Raw genomic sequence first — 6,000 nt, forward strand, 5'->3', positions numbered from 1 at the left:
CTTAAAAACGATATTTCTTGTTGAACTAAAGCTCTAATTCTGCCTGTTTTTATTCTTTTTACAGCGGTAAGCTTGTCATATTAAGACGGCATATTACGTCGTGTAATTGTAAGGAAATGTGCCAGGGTGGTTTTGGTGGATGGAATCTAATGCTAACCTTTCAGGTATGCGCTTGTTTAGCCTTATGTTTGTCGCCGTAGTCTGCGTTCAATTAGAAAGACTGCCAGTTTGTCGTCATTACAGGGATTATCAGTCACACACGCCCCTCAACGACTTTTTATTTTATTGTTCCAAACAAAATTTGAATGGTCGTCAATGAAACATTTTATTGACGTCCACCCAAAATTTAGTTTCCTGAAAATGAAAAAAAGTCGTTGAGGGGCGCTTGTGACTGATAATCCCTGTGATGACGATAAACTGGGAGTCTTTCTAACGATTCGATCTGATAACAAAGAATTGTTAACTGCGCGTGTTACTGGTAACCGCCGTAATGCATTTTGCGTTCATGCAGTTGGGAGATGTATTTCCCTTTAATTTCACCAGGATAATGAAGCGAGTTTCCATTACCCGTTGTAAATCAATGTAATCGCGTGGACAAAACACAATAGGTACAAACCCCGAACTGAACCAATCAGAATGATTCAAGGCAACTCCTTCTAATTTACTAAAAGCGCGGGAAAATACTCTCGTGCAAGGCTCAATTTGTTTTGGTTTCGCTTCTCATTGATCGAAAAGGTGGCACTAGCTTTCTAATCCAATCAATAACCTTAGCAGCGGCAATCAGGCAATTTCATTTCCTCCAACAATCAATTGAGTTTTACTCGGTTAGCTCAAGTCCTCGAGCCTTTGAGTGACAACCATACCATTTCTCGGGATTTGGAAAAGACGGCTGTTTATTAAACTCGTGTTGTTCTCGAAGCCTTACACTGAAATAATTAATTATAGCATAACAGTAACTGTGCCAAAGTAATTTAAAGACCAAAAGGACAGCAAACAACTATGAAAGAATTGTGTATTACGGTAAAGTTTGTTAGGGTATGTGTTTTTAATTTATGGTTAAAATTGACTACCAAGAGAAAAAAAAATGAAAATGGGATTGATTCTAGGTTGAGTGCTTCATGGACACATCAGTTTCTTAACAACTGGGTTGCTTTCACGTGTCACGTTTTTCTAGCAACAAAAAGGCCGCAAAGATAATAATATTTGAATAAGTGAATTCAGGCCCTCTTTCACCTAACAAACACAGCGATATGGCGTTTATTAGCATCGATGCTATTTCAATTCAAATGCGTTCGCGTCTTATTTCAAGACGAAACCATCGTTTTCAATGACTCATAACAATTCCTTCGATTTTCCGGCGTTCTGCTTCCATCTCCCAGATCCTTTCTTTCAGCAGGCTCATCTTCGCTATATAAGCAATTTAATCACTAGTGTTTTAAACCCATTTTTCGCTCCATTCGCGGTTATCGCTAACGTCTTGTGTGCATTCAGGGACTGGTCATAAAGAACAGGAGTGGGTGGGCTGGGAAAGGCTAAAGCAATGGGGGGGGGGGGGGGGGGGGGGGCCATCATTTTCGTGCTTGAAGAAAAGGTGGCTTAAGGAAAGTCACACTGTACATTGGGGGTAGACCTTGAAAAATTTTGTCATACTCTATTTGATTTTCAATGTAACGGGCTTGAAAATGCAATCTAAAGCAACACAATTTTTCAAAATTTCCTCTAGAATCGTTGGCTTTGTCAATTCGGGGCCTAAGCAATCACTTGCACCACTTCCGCACAAAAAGCTGTCTACAGGTCTGGATGCCAACGCAAGAGTGCTTAAAGTAAGCTGACAACTTAATAACATAATCTGAACTTGCAAGGGGCATGAGGTGGATTTGTGAGAATTCGAGACGCGGTCTCGGGTTTTGCATAACTGTCGAGAACCCTCCCCACTCCCCGAGAGTTTAGACAAGCCTATGTAAACACAGAAGAAAGTCCTCTATTACTTTTATAAAAGATTTCTCAAAAATATTTCGACATTTCGACATATGAAGGAAAATGCTTGTTTTTTTACTTCTTGATTGAAACAGATTTTCTTGATACGCGCTCATATTTCTTACCAGCCAATCAAAATGCGCGTCTGACAACACATAACCAATCAAAATTCGTGTGATGTCACAGCTGTGCTTAGATACTCTCATCTAACACAGTTATTGACCAATGAAAGTGTGCGTATTATCCTTATTTTTTTATAAATAATAATAATAAAAATAATAATAATAATAATTATCATTCGATGTATTTTTTCCTTCTTTTTCATTGGCCGAGAGCCCACCACGTGACCTGCAAATAACTGTCTACAAGTAAGTGTTTTGCTGCAAATAATATTCTGCTCATGCGTAATTGAACCCACGCTCTCGTGTGAAAATGGCAGTTCGCCTTCCTGGGCTTTCAGAAAAATATTTAATTGTTGGGAATTGTGAGAAATAAAGTTAAATCAGTCATCATAGGTGATAAAACAATTATTGAACTCGGTTATCGCAAAATATCGTGATTTGTCAGTGTCTCGCACATTCATTATTTGCCTCAGCCTTTGGTTTCGGCAAATAATTGATCTGCTCGCCACTGACAAATCACGATATTTTGCTCAACCTCGTCCAATAATTGTTAATTATTATTATTATTATTATTATTATTAGTAGTAGTAGTAGTAGTAGTAGTATTAGTATTATTATTATTGTTTGGGAGTGGGGAGAGGGAGGAGGAGGAGGAGGAAGAGGGACGGGGGTGACATAAAGGAACTTGTTTGAATATTGTTGAATTGCAAATGATATGCTAATTTGCATCGCCCACGTTGAGCAAAGCTTAGCGAAGGAAATTCAAAATGTCTCTCTCTAAAGCTATTTTTCATCCGACGTTCTTGCTGCTGTTGACAACCCTTGGGGAAAGAAAAGGAAGCTAGCAAACGCACGGTTATCCAACTTTGAAGAAGATTTAGCAGTTTGCAGATATGCGGACGACAAGTGAATGTTGAACACTTAACATTGGATACTTCATTTAACAACTACAGGTAACTTTAATATGAAAAAAAATCTTAAGTTTTGCTTCAAGATGAATGTGATAGAATTGAAGGATTTTTTCCGTGTGCGATAATGGTGTCAAGGTGAGATTCGCTCAAAGCTCCAGTAGTGGCCGTGGCAACAATTTTAGTACTTTTAATAAATGCCCGCTTTTTATAGATTATCATGAAAAGTGAACTTGATCCACAGTTTACTCGCATAAATACACACTGTCAACTTCGCAAAGCAATCATAGTCGAACGTGAAAGCTTCATTTACAGATTAAAAGTTTATAATCATCTTTTTTACCATAATAAACACCATGCACAGGAAAGTTTCTATTAATCTGAGTTATCACACTTTGACTGATTGCTCTAATAAATCGAAAGTTTGATTCACCTTGGATACAGAGCAATTCAAACTTTCATATGAACAAGTTTCCAACATAAAAGCTATAATAGCGTTTTGTATTTTTATTTATTCATTTATTGAACGATCGCTCCAAGCTTGGAAAATGACATCATCTATGTCTCTCTTAACAACAGGGGCGGATCTCAATCAAGAAAACTGAGTGACGTCGGCTCGACACTAGAATGTTTGAAGAAGGTAAAAACCTATTAGATTCATAATATCAGATTATGTCATATTCATAACATATTACGGAGACTGGACGAGAATTTTCCCAATTAATAGAACGAGGCAGTACGATTTCAGAACACAGTTCTGTATTTTCCCCCGTCTAACCACCGAGATGTAATTAGATTTGGGGAAATGGGTTGACAAACTTGTTACCGTTAGAAGCAGCAGCAGTCAGATTCAAGGGTGGGAATTTTTCAGATTTATGCACCTATCAATGTTAAACTCCAGGGAGAGGGGGTCGGGCATGGGGTGGGGATTTTGACATTTTCCTTTAAAATAATTCAAATTCCCCACCCCTGGGACAAAATAATTGGTCAAAATGTCCACCCGGCGGCAAGTAAAGGTGGTAAAATGTCCTTTGTACCATCAAAATCGCTAGCCTGTGGACGTCACATACGATCAAAATCCCTACCATACTGACAGACCTCACGATGAAACTCCCGTGGTTAGCCCGACTCCCCTTTCCCCTCCCTGGGGCTTAACATTTTATAGGTGCATTATTTTTTTGACTTTGGAACAGACTCTTTACCTTCTGCTGAAAACCCGGCCATCATATTCTGCCTTAGAAAGACCACAACAAACTTCGTTTTTCGGGAAGATAAATAAATTCATATGGTGACTCGTCAAAAAAATAGTGTCTTCTTTTTCAATTCCCCAGCTGTCCTCCTCCTTTCAAGTTTACATAACAAGAGTTGAAAAACTATATCAAGGAAATAGATGTTGATTTGTTAAGTTTTTAAATTATTTACTTTTCGTTGCGTTTAATCACATGTTATTTTGTTTTGTGCACGTTACAACCCTGGAAAGAGATATTCAGAGGTACAAATCAAACAAGAAGAGAGAGCTGAAGATAATCGCAGGAACAAGAACAAGTAAGAGTAGTTCGTATAGAAAGTATTAAATAAAGGAAAACTGAAACCAAAAAGAATGAAGTAAGACAGGAAGAAGATGACTATTACAGAAGCAAGTAAAGGTCATTTGAGCACAGTGTGCAAGATCACGTTGCATAAGACTGCTTATACTGCGAAACAAAAACAATTCCTCGTAGAAAAAACCAAAAACACAGTATCGGCAAGGAATCGATTCGGATTCGAAACCCGCTAAGGTTGAATTGGGCGGGGTGCTCTAACCACTGAGCTATCCCGGCCGATGCTGGTTTGCAATTGAATATTTCTCCATGCAGGAAGTTCATCTAAGTAATCTTATAGCTGTTAACAGGCGATTTTCTGAAAACGTTTCTATTAATAAAGGATTGTGTTCATTTGCGCACAGTTTGGATAGTAACGTTTTTAATTCGCAAAAGAAATAGAAATTTTTGTAGAAAAACAAACAAAAACACAGCATCGGCCAGGAATCGATTCGGATTCGAAACCCGCTAAGGTTGAATTGGGCGGGGTGATCTAACCACTGAGCTATCCCGGCCGATGCTTGAATGCAATGGAATATTTCTCCATGCAACAATTTCGTCTAATTGACCTCGCAGGAGCCACTAGGCGCTTTTCTCAAAACTTTATATTAAAGAGTGCAATAAGGAAGTTTCTAAGGAATCAAAGCGATGGAGTGATTTTGTTGAGTATATATTAAATAAAAGATCGTATGAATTAATGGTCATTGGGTGATTTGGTTGATTGTGGTACCATTGGAAAGATCATCAAAAGGTGTTTATAATTTTGCCTAGTAACCAACGTTTGGGCACCATGGTAACAAGTTGTTAATTTAACGACAAAACGATTCAATAATCATCCCCATAAAAAAGAGTCAGAAAAAAACTTCACAACTTCTCCTCGGGACTCTATATACCTTGAAATAAAAGTGGAGCCAATGAGGAGAACCCTCCCCCCCTCCCTTGGATATAAGTTCCTTTCTAGTTTGGCTCGTTTCGTGAAACAAGACCCCCCCCCCCCCACCCCTCCCTTGGATATAAGTTCCTTTCTAGTTTCCCTCGTTTCCTTAAACGACCACATTCAACAACAAAAAATTCTTAAAACAATAATTGAGAAGAACTGCTGAACAGGAAGTTTTTCTTTGGTCAGTGCAACTGAATCCTAATTGTAGAGTACAACCTCGTCTCCAGGACCTCTCCTTGGTTTTGGGGCTGGGGCGGGAAGAAGCCAAGAGAACGAGCGCAGAAGGCAAGGGAGAGGTCCTGGAAACGAGGCTGTTTACAGTATTTTTTGGAAAGCAACATGCAAAGAAGATGTTTTGAATTGGTTAAATTCACGATTGATAGTGAGTGTTTAAGGCATTGCCTTTTCCCGACATTTATGGTGGATTCCGAAAACCGTAGTTCTATGAGGGGACTAATATTAGTAAAAAACCG

The 6,000-nt window shown here is 38.7% G+C and overlaps 1 long non-coding RNA gene across 1 annotated transcript; it reads left to right on the plus strand.

Moving 5' to 3' along the window:
* Positions 1 to 2,973: 2,973 nt before the first annotated feature.
* Positions 2,974 to 4,552, plus strand: LOC137974308 (uncharacterized). Its single transcript, XR_011117418.1, has 3 exons — positions 2,974 to 3,052; positions 3,587 to 3,647; positions 4,488 to 4,552. It is a non-coding gene; the product is annotated as an uncharacterized lncRNA (long non-coding RNA).
* The last annotated feature ends 1,448 nt before the right edge of the window (positions 4,553 to 6,000 follow it).

This window comes from Montipora foliosa, chromosome 10 (genome assembly GCF_036669935.1).
Source record: "Montipora foliosa isolate CH-2021 chromosome 10, ASM3666993v2, whole genome shotgun sequence".
NCBI lineage: Eukaryota > Metazoa > Cnidaria > Anthozoa > Scleractinia > Acroporidae > Montipora > Montipora foliosa.